This window comes from Pleurodeles waltl, chromosome 4_2 (genome assembly GCF_031143425.1).
Source record: "Pleurodeles waltl isolate 20211129_DDA chromosome 4_2, aPleWal1.hap1.20221129, whole genome shotgun sequence".
Classification (NCBI taxonomy): domain Eukaryota; kingdom Metazoa; phylum Chordata; class Amphibia; order Caudata; family Salamandridae; genus Pleurodeles; species Pleurodeles waltl.
Genome location: NC_090443.1, coordinates 152,044,523 through 152,061,977, shown reverse-complemented (window position 1 = coordinate 152,061,977; position 17,455 = coordinate 152,044,523).

The following is a 17,455-nucleotide window of genomic DNA, read 5'->3' as shown; positions in this document are numbered from 1 at the left end:
CACACAAGACTACACCACTCACAAAACCCTTCCTGGATGTGTGTTGAGTGTAGGCCTAGCTATGTGTGACGCAGTAGTAAATGAAGCCATGTGGGCCCCTGAAATGGTGGCTGCCTGACCTCTAAAGTGGGACAATGGGATTGTGGGGTAACTGCGCTGGCGTTGCACACCGTCGCGGTAGGCGGTCGTAGACCGCGGCGCAATGCTGCATTGGTTAACATTGGACCCTATGGGTCCCAGGAGCCAATGAACAGGTGCGCTGGCGGTGATGATGCGCACCGCCGCGGACGTCACCGCTGCGGACGTCACTGCCATTTTCTATCTCTTCAATCACTAGATACCTGACCTTCGACAGGAGAGGACCTACACTGCAAGTGCTGCTGTGACCTCTGTCTGGAAGTGACGATGGCTGCTGCGTCTGGGGAAAGGGCCCCTGCCTTCACTACACAGGAGTTGGAGAAACTGGTAGACGGGGTCCTTCCCCAGTACACGCTACTCTACGGTCCTCCAGACCAACAGGTAAGTACCAAGGGAGCACGTTGTATGGGCTAGGCCTGGGTGGAGAGGGCTGGTTGGAAGAGGGAAGGGGGCAGAGGTCATAGAACATTAATGCATGGGAATGAATGGGCCACATGGCCAGAGTAGGGAGGGGGCCACTCACAACGACGGTGCAGTTCGTAATGACTGTTCCTCTTTCCTTGTGCATGTCATGTAGGTCAGCACCCACCAGAAGAGGGACATTTGGTGTGCCATCGCCAAGGAGGTCCGGACCCTGGGGGCCCACCAGAGATGGGGCACCCACTGCCGTAAGAGATGGGAGGACATTCGCCGCTGCAGCAAGAAGACGGCGGAGGCTCAGCTGGGGATGGCCTCCCAACGTGGGAGGGGTGCCCGTCGCACCATGACCCCCCTGATGTTCCGGATCCTGGCGGTGGCCTACCCGGAGTTGGATGAGCGCTTGAGGGCATCACAGCAGACACAAGGGGGTGAGTACAACCTCATTCTGCGGACTTTGCGTGCAGTGGAGGAGTCTGGGTGGGGGAGGTGGGCTGTGGGTGTCCCTAGGCCAGGGCGAGTTCCGTAGGCAAGGCCCCTCCGTAATGTAGGCCATGTGGCACTCTACCCCACCTCAGCAGAGTGCCAAGTCGAGGTATAGTTGCCCCTGTGGCATCCATGTGCGCAGATGTCCACCATTGCCATATAGGCCAGATCCCAGAAATTGCATGTGCAGAGGGCAGGAGCACGGCGTAATGCAGGGGGCAGCTGCGTTTGTCTTGTCCGCCAACGGTAGCGGTATGCCATGCACTAAAACCCTCTTTCTTCTGTCTCCCCCCCTTTTTCTGCTCTCCCTGTCCTTTTGTACATCAGCATCAACAGGCGGAGGTACAGTGGCACCGGAGCACGAGGGAGCTGCATCCCACATGGCCATGGAGGGCCACACCACGGACTCTGAATGCACCAGTGGGACGGAGGGCGAGGGGAGCTTCACGTCGGCCACCGGATCACCAAGCAGCGTCACGGACTCGTTTGACGATGTGGGCTCCCTTGTGGTGGCGGCACCATCTGTGCCCCCCACCTCTACAGGTACAGCCGCCACCTCCCCTACCAGCACCGTCCTCCCAGCAGCCCCTCAGCGTTCGCTCCGTGCCCGCTCACCCAGGAGGGTGGGCATCACCTTCGCCCCAGGCACTTCAGGCCCTGCCCCAGTCACCCCTGCTGCCCTCAGTGAGGAGGCCATTGACCTCCTCAGGTCACTCACTGTTGGGCAGTCTACCATTATGAATGCCATCCAGGATGTAGAATGAGAGTTGCAACACGGTAATGCATTCCTGAAGGGCATTCATTCTGGTCAGGCTGTCCTTCAGCGAACCCTGCAATCTTTGGCCTCAGCACTGATGGCAGCCATTGTCCCTGTGTCTAGCCTCCCCCCTCCAACTTCCTCCACCCAGACCCAATCTCCTGTACCCCAGCCCATCCCAAGCACACCTACAGACCAGCATGCACACAAGTCAACACAGCCAACTAGCTCAGGCAAACATAGGCACCACACACACCACAGGCACTCATGCAAGCCTCAGCCACATACAGACACAACAACATCCACTGCCTCCACTGTGTCCCCCTCCTCCTCTTCTCCCTCCTCCCTCCCAGTCTCGTCTACACACACACCTGCATGCACCACATCTACAGGCACCATGAATCACACCAGGACACCCAGCACCACAAGCCGCTCACCTGCACTCACCACCTCCACTGCCATTTACACATCCCCTGTGTCCTCTCCCAGTGTGTCTGTGACGCCCCCTCCCAAAGTACACAAACGCTGGCAATCACTCACCCAACATCCATCCACCTCACGACAGTCTCCAGTACCTGCACCTGCACCCAAAACAGCTAAAGTGACACCTCCTACAACCACCTCCTCTTCCTCCACTCCCAGACCCCCTCCAGCTACCCATCCCAGTGTTCGTCAGAAACTGTCCCTCTGTAAAGTTGACCTTTTTGCCCCCACCCACCCCTCCCCCTCCAATTCATCAGTCCCGTCGTAGCACCTCAGCCAAAAAGCCTCCAATACCAGTGGTGCCTGTTCAAGGTTTTTGGAGTGCACCGGCCACCAGGGCAGGCAGTAGGACCTGGAGCCAAGGCACTGGCAGCCCACCCCCAGTGAAGGCTCTAAAATTGGAGAGTGGACGACGGGACCGTGTTAAGACTCCTGGTGGGAAAACAACTGACATGGGTTCCAAGGGGATTGGAGAGTCAGCTGTGACTCCACCAAAGGTAGGGAAGGGCCAGAGGAAGTCTCCCCAGCCTGTTGTGAGTGTCACGGCGGAGAAGTGCGCCATCATTTCCGGCGGTCGAGACACAACCGCTAGCACCGTCGTTACTGGTCCAGAGACCACCGCCAGGGTTAGTGCCCAGGAGGGCCCAAGTATCGTCACTGGTCAGGAGACCACCGCCGGAGTCAGTGCCCAGGAGGGCCCAAGTATCGTCACTGGTCAGGAGACCAACGCCGGAGTCAGTGCCCAGGAGGGCCCAAGTATCATCACTGGTCAGGAGACCGCCGCCAGAGTCAGTGCCCAGGAGGGCCCAAGTATCGTCACTGGTCAGGAGACCACCGCCAGAGTCACAGCCCAGGAGGGCCCAAGTATCGTCACTGGTCAGGACACCACCACCACCGCCGGAGTCATTGCCCAGGAGGGCCCAAGTATCGTCACTGGTCAGGAGACCACCGCCAGAGTCAGTGCCCAGGAGAGCCCAAGTATCGTCACTGGTCAGGAGACCACCGCCGAAGTCATTGCCCAGGAGGGCCCAAGTATCGTCACTGGTCAGGAGACCACTGCCGGAGTCATTGCCCAGGAGGGCCCAAGTATCGTCACTGGTCAGGAGACCACCGCCAGAGTCACAGCCCAGGAGGGCCCAAGTATCGTCACTGGTCAGGAGACCACCGCCAGAGTCACAGCCCAGGAGGGCCCAAGTATCGTCACTGGTCAGGAGACCACCGCCGGAGTCAGTGCCCTGGAGGGCCCCGGCTGCCACAGCCCCGCTGGGCAATGATGAAACGTCATGCCACACACCAATGTCCAGTGTAGAAGACGTCATGCGCTACACCAATGTCCAGTGTAGAGAACGTCATGCCACACACCAATGTCCTTATCAGAACCGCCATGGCAAAGCACCGCTGAACAGGGCAAAGACCGCCATGGCAAAGCACCGCTGAACAGGGCAAAGACCGCCATGGTAAAGCACCGCTGAACAGGGCAAAGACCGCCATGGTAAAGCACCGCTGAACAGGGCAAAGACCGCCATGGCAAAGCACCGCTGAACAGGGCAATGCACCGGGTAGGAATGAATGGACCGGCACATCAGGCATCCTTATCCCATGTGCAGCTGTGACAGTGACAGGACACGACCTTTCACGGGGAGACCCATCCAGTCTGGGCACCAGTCCCCCCCAAGACCAGTAGAGACCTGCATCAACTTGAGAGACTGTGGCTTTGCACTCCCCAGGATTGAACAGTGGGCAACCCACCCACTGTATAGACTTGAGAGACTGTGGCTTTGCACTCCCCAGGATGGCACAGTGGGCAAACCACCCACTGTATAGACTTGAGAGACTGTGGCTTTGCACTCCCCAGAATGGCACAGTGGGCAAACCACCCACTGTATAGACTTGAGAGACTGTGGCTTTGCACTCCCCAGGATGGCACAGTGGGCAAACCACCCACTGTATAGACTTGAGAGACTGTGGCTTTGCACTCCCCAGGATGGCACAGTGGGCAACCCACCCACTGTATAGACTTGAGAGACTGTGGCTTTGCACTCCCCAGGATGGCACAGTGGGCAAACCACCCACTGTATAGACTTGAGAGACTGTGGCTTAGCACTCCCAGGATGGCATAAATGGTAATGGAGCCCCGTTGTGGATCTGGCTTTGCAGTCATCTGGCTGAGGTGCCCCCCCTTCCCTTCCCCCTGAGGTGCCTGTAGTATTTCTATCTGATGCCCCGGCAGTGTTCTCTCCGATTGTGGTCAGGTATCGTTTGTGGGCCTCGCCCATGCATTTTTTAACTGTTGGTGCACGGATATTGTTATGTACATATCTGCACTACTTCTCGTATTATGTATAATTGTGACTGATTTACAAATATATATCTGTATATTTTTGTATGACATGCATATTGGCACATTACATTGTTTGACCGATTTTCGCTTTGTGTATTCATTCTTCCGGGGGGATTGTGGGTTGTTATTGTGATTTTTTGTGAATGCATTGGTGTGTATGTTGTAATATGCGAGGGTGGGGGTGTTTGGTGTGTGTCCCCCTAACTTTTGCCTCCCCCCTCCCCCAAGACGTAGGTGCAGTACTCACCGTTGTCTGCGGCGCCTACGTAGCTGTTGGTCGTAGAGGAGCAGAAACACAAGGGCAGGGAGTATTTGGAGTTCCGGCTCCATGGATTCCTCGTTCCTCGTGGGATATGTTCAGGTGAGCGTTTTCCCATAGCAAAAGCTGTTTCCGCCGTGTTTTTATCCACGGTGAATCCGCCCCGGAAAAGGTGGTGGATTGGTGGGTTGTAATACTGTGGGCGGTACATTGTCTGTACCGCCGTGGCGGGCGAAGTGTTAAAGTGGCTGTCTTTGTTGGCAGTTTCCGCCAGGGTCATAATTCCCTTTTTTTGTCCGCCGGCCTGTTTGTGGTATTTCTGCTGCTTTAACACCGTCAGCCAGGGTTGTAATGACCCCCTTAGTGTTTACTTTCCTTTCTCTGACTTCAAAGTTAGAGGATTTCTGCAACAATCTTGCTGGATACTGGGGTTAGGAAAGAGTTTTTTCTATCACATGACAACATTTAAATAAACTTCAAAATATATCAGAATTAGGAGTACAAATAAAGCACATTTTTGTTCATTCTGAATTGTGCTGGAAACAAATACCTTTACATGATTAAAACAAATCATTGCATTTGGTGATGCAAATTCCATACATCATCGTCTGTGCACAGTATAGTTTGATTTGAAAAACTGTATATCTGTGCAATGGTAATGCAATGGTCATTTCAATCAAAAATGTGTTGTCTGTAATGACAGTATGCTAGTATACCATCCATACTACACTCCACTCTGCTCTGCACCACTACACGCCACTGCACCCTACTCTGTATCACTCTACTTTGCTCAACTCCATGCCACTGCACTCATCTCCATTCTGAACCACTCCACATTATGCCACTGCACTCTATACTAATTCACACTATGCCTCTCTACTCTACTCTGTACCATTCTACTCTATGCCACTGCACTTTACACCGCTCAACACCACTGCGCTCTGCTTCTCTGCACGGCATACCACTCCAGTCTAGGCAACACCAATCTAATTCGCACAACACCACTCTCTGTCACTCTGCAACACTGCACTGTATGCCACTGCACTCTAAGCTAATACACTCTATGCTAATGCACTTTACTCTGTAACACTCAACTCTATGCCCCTGCACTCTACATCAATACACTGTACGTCACTCTAATCTACTCTGCATCTCTGCATCTCTGCACTGAATGCCACGGCACTCTACACCACTTTACTCTATGCCATCACACTCTATGCCACTCTATGCAACTCCACTTTACCCTGCACCTCTCCACTCTAAGCCACCTCACTCTATTGTGAAATAATCTACTTTATGCCACTGCATTCTATGCCACTGCACTCTACCCTGCACCTCGCCACTCTATGCAACATCACTCTACTCTGAAACAATCCATTCTACGCCACTGTACTCTATATCACTCTGACCACTGCACTCTAGTTCAATGCACTCTACATCACTGCCAGCTGACACTCTACTTTGCAACACTGCACTGGCCGCCACTATACTCTACACCACTCTGCTCTGTACTAGTGCATTCTGCACCAATAAACTCCATTCTACTGCACTCTATGCCACTCTACTCTGCCCAATGCCACTCTATGCAACTGTACTCTACACCAGTGCACTCTAAACAACTGCACTGTGTGCCACTGCCCTTTACTCTGAACCACTGTACTCTATGCACTGTTCTCTGTACCACTCTACACCACTGCACTGACACTCTACTCTGCAACTCTGCACTCTACTCCACTCTACTCTATGCCACTGAACGCTAGGCATTATACTCTACTCTACACCACTCTACAATACTCCACTCTGCACCACTCTACACCACTGCACTCTATGCCACGAGTTTACTCTGCACTCTATGACACTGCACCACTCTGCATTACTGCAGTCTCTGCTACTCTATTGTATGCCACTCTACTCCACTGCACTCTATGTAACTCTATCCCATGCCACTCTATGCCACTGCACTATGCGCCAATGCACTCTAAACAACTGCACTGTACGCCACTGCCCTCTAGTATGTACCACTGTACTCTACGCCACTGCTCTCTGTGCCACCCTACATCACTGGGTAGTAGATATGAGCACATCTATGGATTGGACTATAATTCCCCCTGTGGTGTTCGGACTTTGTGGGTTTAACTTAAGGAGTTATGTTTTATGTTGCTATATATATAGGCATAACCATGAATAACTTTCCTTTTGTTTCCCTCTTTCTTTCTTACTTGTTCTGGGTTTTGGGTCTCTCTTTAAGTATATTGTTTTTAGAATATCCAGTCTTCTATTTGAGCATTTTGGTTCCTAACTCATTTGATTTATGTATTTACAGTTTCCAGCCCTGAAGAAGTCGTTTGGGTTATTTCGCCATGACGAAACATGTGGTAGCTTGGAGTGTTGTATGATGTTCCGAAGAATTAACTTTTGGTACTCAAACTAGGAGAAGTTTGGATTCAATAAATTACGTGACTTGGACTACACAATCTGAGAACTGTTCAAACTTTGTTCGCTAATTCATTTACTATATCTACTACAATTAAGTGGGAATATACTTTGTATTTAAACGTGTTTGAGTGCCTCACATAGTTTTCCACTCTTCATCACTGACACTCTGCTCTACAGCGTTGCACTCTCCACCACTGTACTATACACCAATCTACTATGTACTACTGCATTCTATGCCACTGCACTCTATGCCACTCTACTCTGCATCACTCCACTCTATGCGACTGCACTCTACAGCACTATACTGTACTCTGCACCACTCTACACTACACCACTGCACTCCCTGCAACGCCAGTCTACTCTGCAATCTATGCCACTGCACCACTCTACACTACTGCTCTCTCTGCCACTCTATTGTATGCCACTCTACTCCACTGCACTCTATGCCACTCTACGCTGTCCCACGCCACTCCATGCCACTGCACTGCACTCTAAACCACTGCACTCTATGCTAACTCACTCTACACAACTGCACTGTACTCCACTGCACTGTACTTTGCACCACTGGGCTCTGCGCCACTGCTCCTATGCCACTCTACTCCACTCCACACAACTATGCCATTAACTTTAAGCCATGCTGAACAGCAGCTACTCTGGTGTATAACATGGCTAATGGCTAAAACACATTAGCAAAGACAATAACTCTTTCGTAGACGAGACCTATTGGCTTTGCCAATGTTTGTTAGTACTATGAGGTACTGGGGTCCCTGAAAGAACTGTGAAAAATAAAATTACATCATAATAAAGGCTGCTACAAAATGCGCAAATACATTTCGGTTAAATTAAAAAAAGCGCTTCTCAAATACAGATATGAATAATATACATTGTATACCTAGTACTAAAAAATGTTATAACACTCCATTAAAACCACACACTCCACAGCTCACCTTGGAACACCATTACAATACCTCTCTAAAAGAAATATCTTTGCCACCAGAAAACTTCAAGTGACTCCTTTTAGCAAGGTCAATGCAGGTTTTCAAGGCCCTTTGCATTTGCAGATTTACCAGTTGCCCACATTTGCTTGTCTTTAGGGAAGGAGACAACCTAGCAAGATGGTCTGATTCTTATCTGTCTGCCCCTCCCTCCCTCAGAGCACACAAGACTCCCTGCCTTTAAAACCTGCTGGGGAAACTAATCCGCCCGTAATTTTGCTCTACCTTACCTTGTCCTTCTGGTGAAAGGCTAAAATTAGAGACAAATGCCATCCGTTAAGCCTTTCATCACGGACAATGGACGGCAGGGCGAAATTACGGGCAGTCCGTGAAATTTATGGACGGGTGGTCACCCTATGTTGGACGTGTTCAATGATCTCTTTAGGCCACTAGGCATGGAGATGCAGCACAGAGAGACAGAGAGAGAGTGAAAAGAGTGAGAGATAGAGAGAGACTGTCAGCAGTTATTCTTTGAGTCAGTCCTCATAGTTCTTCAATCAGTCTTTTGGGCTTCCTGCTCACTTTCATTGGGCGGGAGTTCCTCTGTCCATGGTCCGTTTCTTCTCCTGCATCTTCACTCTGGAGGGGCCCTCCTTGTTGGATGGGGTCACTTCCATTGGCTCTTCCGTGGCAATGCTCAGAGATGTCCATTCACCATCTGGCCGTGCCTTTACTTTCTCCTTGTCTGACGTTCTGAATGCTCTGATTTGAGAGCTCATTCTAGTTGTGGAGTAGGATCTGGCCGCTGCTGTGATCGACCCTTTGATGTTGGTTATCTTGAGAGGTTGGCTCAAGAATGGGTTGTCAGATTTTCGTATTTGCGCTGGCTTACAAGGACTGGATCTCCCAGTTTTAGGCCAGATGACATGGCATGACATAGTGCGTCAGCTTGGCTTTTTATTTTCCTCTTGGCCTCTTGGTCACATGCGACAATGTCACTGTCATCCGATGGGTCCTTGGGTTCAACCTGAGGCAGACAGGTCCTGCATGACCTCCCTAGCACCAGCTCTGATAGGCACTTTCTCATGTGCTAGCTTTGCCTGTTGGACAGCCTTCTTAATATTACTCATAAATCTTTCTACCATGCCATTTTCTTGTGGCCACAGTTGTTTTTTTTCCTGTGGTGTAATCCCCGGTATAACAATACAACAGAGGCCCAGCTAAAAGAACTACCACAGGATGGATAGGAAAAAGGAATTTTCTGTTAGAAAAACCTTCACCCACCAGGGTTACCCCTTGGTGGCATGCTTCATCATTGGGTTTCTTCCCGTTACACTACGAAGAGGGGGGCGCTACTACCTACGGGATACATGAGAGCACTGGCGCACTATGGGAAAATGAGAATATTCATCGACAACAACCAACAGTTAGCCATCCGTGCCTAACGGCCCATAGACGTCTATGGCCAGCGTTGTCCATACGACCTAGGGAAGGTTCGACACGCGTAGCTGTTCCGGCTTGGGTGGCCTGCCTGTTATGTGACAGAGGTGGCAGTTTGTGACCATGTCCTTTACTATATGATCAAGTCACGGGAACCATACTTTCTCTCTCAGCATTCTTTTCGTGGCCACCATGCCCCTGTGAGACTCATGTGCCAGGCTGACCGTCCGTTTTTGAATTGTCTTCGGTATGACTACCCTGGTGCCTCGTAGCAGTATCACGTGCTCTGTTTCTGATAGTTCCTCCTGTATCTGTTTGAATGCAAGTATTTCTTCACCCCTGACTCTTTTATCTACTGGGCTGCTGTTTGTCACGTCTCCACCTCTGTTGTTGATTGAGTGTTTCGACCATTTGTAGCGTGTCATCAGCCATTGTCTCCTGTGCCAGTTCTTCCTATGTTATTGAGCTTGGTGTGTTTTGTCACAGCACAAAGTTGCTGTATTCCTCGGCCATGGAAGATGCCTCTGTTGTCTGTGGTAAAGGATGTTTCGACATGTAGTCAGCAGAATTGTGCTCCTACCCTGGTTTGTGCACTATTTTGAAGTCATAGTCCATCAGGCATATTCCCCACCTTTCAATGCGTGGTGGAATTTTTGCATTGGGGTTGTTGTAGGTTGTGACAAGTGCTTGGTGGTCTTTTACGATTGTGAATGGCATCCTGTAGATGAACATGTGGTAGTGCTGGCATGTCCAGACTAGCGCTAGACTTTCTTTCTCCAGTTGGGACTAAGCTCTTTCTACTTCCGATAAGCTCCTGCTTGCATATGCAATGATGTCTCCTGGCGAGTCTCTCACAGGCTTGTGTTGTACGAGAATGTCTCCTTACGACATTGGGCTGGTGTCTTCAGAGAGATCTGTGCATAAAGACGCATCAAAATATGCAAGGTGGTCCATGATGGTGACGGCCTTCCTGATGTCTTTGAACACCTTGTTACAGTTCGTGGTCCAGCGAAATAGCTGCCCCTGTTTGGTCAGCTCACAAAGTGGGGTGCTCAACGTGGCAAAGTCTTTGATGTAACGAGCACAGTAGCTCACCAAGCCCAGAAATGACCTAACTTCTGCTACATCCACTGGAGGCCGAGTTTCACAGAGTGTTTCTAACTTGCTGAGATCTGGCTGCATCCCTTTGCGGGAGAACGTGTCCAAGGAAAACAAGTTCTCTCTTTCCCAGCTCCCACTTATCTTCATTCAGTCTCAGGTGATTTGTTTCCAACTGCTTGCATACCTCCCACAGTGCTAAGTCATGTTCATCATCTGTGTGACCAAATACTAGGATGTCATCACTGTAGTTTGGACAGGTCTTTACAGGCTGAATCACTCGTCTCACCATCTCCTGGAATATTTCTGCTGCTGATGACACTCCAAAGCTTAATCGTTTGAAACAAAATAGCCCTAGGTGAATGGAAAATGTGATGATGTAGCGGGACGGCGGGTCTAGTTCCAGTTGATGTTAGTCCATGAATAGATTTAGACTGGAGAATACAGAGGCCCCCAGTGAGGCAGCTGATCATGTCATTTAGGTGAGGGCCTGGGTGTCCTTCTCTTTCGATGGCTGTTCGGTAAGCGCATGCCAACACTGATTTACATTTTCTGCATGTTCTTATTTGGCACAGCCACAATGGGGGACAACCGTGGAGTTGGTCCTTCCATGGGCTCAATTATGTCCCGTGCTAGCAAACTCTTTAGTTCTTTCTCTATCTGCGGCTGTAGATGCTTAGGAACTCTGTGGTGATCTTGAGCCACTGGCTTGATCACTTCATTGATGTAAAGGGTAACTTGCGTGTCCGTCAGTTTTTCAAGCCCTTTGAGGATCGAAGGATGTTCTCGTAAGAATGTTGTGACACTTAGCCATGTGATACGTCATGGCTAGCAGGCCCATCACTTTCGCAGTGACATTGCTGAGCAGACACGGGACTGGAACATCTCCCTGTCGGACATGTACCTCTTCTCTCACAGATGTGTCATTATACATGAGCGCCTCTGTGAATTTCCCTACGTTTACTACGGGGTGTTTCGCACACCATGTAAAAACGTCAACAGTGGAAGGCAACAGTGGAGGTTTGTGTTTCATTTTTTCATACTGATGTTGCATGTGGCTCCACTGTCAAGTACAAAACATGTTGTGTGACTCCCGAACTGCAGATTTACCATGGCTGCCCTTTTTATTTGCTGTTTGTCCACTAGTTGAACGTGTTCTTGGGCTGACGCATCCGTCATGAGGTACAGACGTTCATTGACTGCTTATGCATTGGCGGCATCTGAGTCAGTGGAAGACCTGCGATTAAGTGCTTCCATGTGTCTAGCGTGACGATTCGAGGTCATTCGTAGCCGGGCAAATCGCCCCCTCTCCATCTTGATTTGTCCACCCATGCAGATGCTTGCAAAATGGTTGTCACAGTTGCATTTCCATCATTTGTGTCCCACGGCTGGACAGACACTGACATGCGGGTATTCCTGGCCATAGCGAAAGCATGTCCATTCTTGCTTTTCCCTCTGGGGTAGCAGTGGTTTGTCATGTCCGTTGTGGCTGCGGTCATGAGGTGAGCCTGTTTTATCGTGCATACTCTCTCATTTTCCATCTTTATAGCATGCAATGTAGCCCTGGCTTCTGACCTTGCTATGGTCAGTATTTTGTCCAGCATGTATGTTTCTTTCAGGATTTTCATGCAGAATCCAGTCGAGTGGCATCCTTCGATGATGGCTGCCTCCTTGTAGAATTTGTCAAATTCGCAGTGACTAGTTTGCGCAGTTGACTGATTCATCTGCTTGTTGGCATGCTGTGTTGAACGTGTAGCATGCAAAGTTGACATTTCGCTGGGGGTCAAAACTGTCTGTGAGGCATTTCATTAGGTACCCAAATCCAGGAGGATTATTTATTCAGACACCCCTAAATTGGCCAGAGGGGACAATCACCCAAAAGAAGAGGGCCCAAATTAATGCTTAAGGCTGGCCATCAAACAGTCAAGACAATTTCTGATTGCCCTTAAGGAAATCAAGACAGCCAAGGCTGAAGATAGCAGTTTGAAACTGGCCCTTGAAGCCACTTAGGGCCTGATTCCGACTTTGGCGGGCGGCGGAGGCCGCCCGCCAAAGTCCCGCCGACAAATGACCGCACCGCGGTCAAAAGACCGCGGCGGCCATTCTTACATTTCCGCTGGGCCGGCGGGCGCTCTCCAAAAGAGCGCCCGCCGGCCCAGCGGAAATGCCCCTGCAACGAGGATGCCGGCTCCGAATGGAGCCGGTGGAGTTGCAGGGGTGCGACGGGTGCAGTGGCACCAGTCGCGTATTTCAGTGTCTGCATTGCAGACACTGAAATACTTTGTGGGGCCCTCTTACGGGGGCCCCGCGGCACCCCCTACCGCCATCCTGTTCCTGGCGGGAGACCCGCCAGGAACAGGATGGCGGTAGGGGGTGTCAAAATCCCCATGGCGGCGGAGCGCGCTCCGCCGCCATGGAGGATTCTGTAGGGCAGTGGTAAACCGGCGGGAGACCGCCGGTTTACCCTTTCTGGCCGCGGCTGAACCGCCGCGGTCAGAATGCCCTTGGGAGCACCGCCAGCCTGTTGGCAGTGCTCCCGTGGTCGGTGACCCTGGCGGTCACCGGCCGCCAGGTTCAGAATGACCCCCTTAGTCCTGTTGGTTGAGAATCTCAAATGAACACTCTCAAGGTAGATACCCCAATGCTTAACAAATTTTGACACCCCTTTATGAAGTCCAGCAAAAACTGACTTAATCGGAAGATGGATGCTTATTAAGAGGGCACTGGCTAGTCATTTCTCAGAACGTAGTGGAATGGGTTAACAAGCTAGCCCAAGTGGGGCCATCAAGGAGTGGTGTGAACCCAGATTCAGCTTGGAAACAAAGTATGGTTCCCACTGCTCGAAGGAGTGGAAGCGCTGGTTTGCACATGCCCTTTGTGCAGACTGCATGGCCAGCAAATTTCCCAATCCCCATTATCACGCAGGATATACCCCATGTCAGCAAGTCAAAGCCTTATGTAGCCTCTCAGATGAGAGATAAATATTGGTTGTCACAGATGGTTTTTGTAAGTATCTCGAGGAGGAAGTCTTAGGGAGCACTTCAGCAGAGAAAGTAATCCCAAAACTGGAGGAAATTCTACCAATTCATGACACCGTTCAGTAACTCAGGACTGACAGTGGTCCATATTTTCAAGTTTATGAGGTGGCTCACTAGCTGAGCTCCTTGGGAACTTCCACCACATTAGAGTTAACCCTTCTTGGCCGTAAGCAGATGGAGAGTTTGGGCACTTTAACCACACAGTCGGGAAAGCAATAAGCATTGCTCACACCCAACATAATCATGTGGAGTGGGCACTATGCTCGCTTATACAGGAATATTGCCAAAGCCCTCATGCCACCGGGGGGGCAAACTTCAAAGCAACTGTGCCTAGGGGTCCTGATATAGGATGTCATTCGCCACCATCCTACCTGGTCCCAGGACCCACCTTTGATGGATAGATGGTTGAAAGCCGACAGACAGCGGAATGACTGCATGAGTCAGAAGAGCAGTGCCAAGTTAGTGCCTTTCACAGTGGGAGAACGAGTCACCTGCAACCAGTTCATGTTCAAGAAGTATGTTTAGCAGCTTTCTTGGGGGGCTCAAGATGAAGAACCGACAGTGGGTGAAACTATGGCTTGTGAGAAAGAAGTTGAATGCCCCCCTTGAGACTCATGGCCAACTACTGAGGAAGAGATGTCCAGCGCCGGTGCTTTCGCTTCAGTATCCCCTTCAGTTAGCCGAGCCAATGAGAGTGAGGCCGAGGCTGGCCGGAGCCATCCCCAGTAGCAACTGAGAGCGCACCCCACAAAGCCATCCAAGTGCCAGAACTTAGTTCTGTGATGGGTACGGGATGAATGGGTGTGTGAAGCCTGTTGTTGTATTTGTTTGATTGACTGTGGGGTTGCAAGTTGAAAGTTTGGTGTGTTTTTGGGAGAATTGTTAGGTGTGGCCAGGGGCGGCCCTTGGTACTGTTTAGGTGGTTTATGAGGGTGTTCCCTCAACCGTCTGGGAATGGTTCAGCCAGGACGTCAGGGCAGGTACTTAATAAGTGGATTCCCACTGGTAGTGGGGTCAAATGGGAGGTGTGTGCAATCACAATCAGTAAAGCACTGAGTTACACCCTTAAATGTTGTAACATATTTATTGACCCACTGAGTATTGCCCGAGGCGTTTGCTGCATCAGCATTACACCCCACCACATCAGCAACGTTCTTATGAAATTTTGGGATGCTAATTTGAGTACAACCCCCGCACCTCACCAACTTTCTCATGAAAGTTTAGGATACTAATTTGAGTACAACCTTCTATGCCTTCCTCTTCTGACATGTTTTTAGGCGTGGATGGAGTTCGCGTAGCCATGCTATGTGGAACGCCGCAAAGTTACTAAAAAACTCTGTCTCGCTACCTTGAGTTCCGCTAGCAGGCAGAGTTCTTGCCACACCCGTTTGCATAACGTTTAACTTCGCTGGCAAAGCAAAGTGCGTCCTTACGTTGGAATTCTCACACGAGGTTCGCATGGGCGCGATCATCTTGTTTTGGTGCTGGGGCCTAGTTTTTAACTTTTTATCTCTATTATATCTGTCCAATTTCACACTTTTAAGACGTATTTTCCCCTAGTTTTTGTTTACTTTCTTTTTTTACCTCCCTTCTTTCTTATTCCTTCGCCCCAAAGACCACAGCACCATGTCAAAGCAGGGGAGTGGCAGTGCCAGGCCCCCAACCACCACTAGCAGCAGCCTTCCCTGCAGGCGGCGGCAACATAAAGGGGTGCAGCCCCACACCATATTTTCCGAGGTGGCTGCATTGGTCTTTTATGTTCAGTGCCACCTTCCCTCCACCTTGGCAGCAGGCCACAGGCCCCGGTACAGCCTCCGAGAGTGCCAGCAATGCTGGGAGAGGGTGCGCCGGGTTGTGCGCCGCAGCTCTGGTGTCCAGCACACCCAGCAACAGCTAACACACCGGTTGGCCGATATCCTGGACCGTGAAATGGACATGCTCGACCTGCTAGGCGTAGAGGTTGCGGGCTTGGTGAGTAATAATTCTTAGTTGTGTTCTGTGCTAATAATTTCTTCCCAAATAGCAAGCATACTGCTCACACATGAGTAAATGAACTTTGTATTACAAATATATTATGTGATTGTCTTGTCAACTAGACAGGTACTCAGCACTACCTAATTGTACTTGTTTTTGGCGCTTGCTTGGGCTGATTAAGAAGTAATACAGAGACTGCTCCTGTACCCTGTCCTGTCTAAGATAGTCATAGTTAATATTAGTATTAGCGAGTTAGCATTTTCTCTCACTTCTTTGTGTCTTTATTTTTTGCAGCTTGTACAGTGCCAACTGCCAAGCAATTTCCCAGTGATGTGTAGTAGTTGTGCATGCATGCATCCAATCTATGCATTGAGAGATTGAAAATGAGATGAGAACGGTAGAAATCATTCATTGCAATTTATTAGTAATTCCAAAATGTAGTTTAGGAAATGTGGAATAGGGTTAGGAAATTTGGAATAGGATGGTCCATGGTACTAGTATTATTATACAGGCGCTCTGAACCTCTGATGTAGAAATGTTACTGCGTTTGCCCTTTCCTTTAAAAAAATGTATATTCTTTAACAGATTATTTATTAACAGTCCCACTAATATTTTCAAATTTGTTTCTTACATCATCTAGCATTCAGGAGCAGGAAGAGGGCTGGTGAGGCGAGTGAGAGAGGTGAAGGTTCCCCCTCCACAAGAGCCGGGTCAGATGGCTCTGCTGGCCCCAGTAAGTCCTCCTGTTGTTGTTAATATTAGTATTTATTTGCTTTACTTTTAACGTTCCACATTTAGAATAATTTTTTACCTTTTTACTGTGCCCGTCTCCTAATATTTTTCTAACTACACTTCGATTCATCTGTTTCGTAAATTCTTCTTATCCCTGCATTATCCTATTTACTTATTTTCTATATTTCAAGTGTCGTTACTTCAAACTGTCTGGCTGTACTAGTCTGTCTGTAGCTTCCTTTCCTCTGCTTTGTTAGTCAGCTTTCCCTCTCACTTTATACATCTTGTAGAGTGGTGGTAAGGCTCAGAGGACCCATGTGCTGAAGATTACATGCCCATGTAAGGCATTCTACGCATGTTTTGTGAGAAGGCTTTCTTTTTCTTGCTCCAGCTCAACCATTTAAAAAAAAAAGGAAAAAAATGAGTTTTTGAACATGGTCATGTAATTGTTTGTACCCTCCACTATGGTGTATGTATTATTATTATTATTGTGAAAACCGCCAGAAACAGGCTGGCGGTAAGGGGGTCAGAATCCCCAGGGCAGCGCTGCTTGCAGCGCTGCCCTGGCGGATTCGCCAAGCCGGGGCAAAAACGGCAGGAAACCGCCGGCCCCGGTTTTCTGACCGCGGCTTTACCGCCGCGGTCAGAATGGGCTTGGAAGCACCGCCAGCCTGTTGGCGGTGCTTCTGTCATTCGTGGCCCTGGCGGTCTTGGACCGCCAGGGTCAGAATGACCCCCTAAGTGTTAGACCAGACAGCCTTAGGGTGGTCACCCCTAACTTTTTGCCTACCTCCCTCCACTTTTTGGACACTGTTCTTGCTGGTTTTAAGGACTCTGCACACTTTACCCCTGCTAACCAGTGCTAAAGTGCATATGCTCTCTTCCTTAAAACATGGTAACATTGGCTCATATCCAATTAGC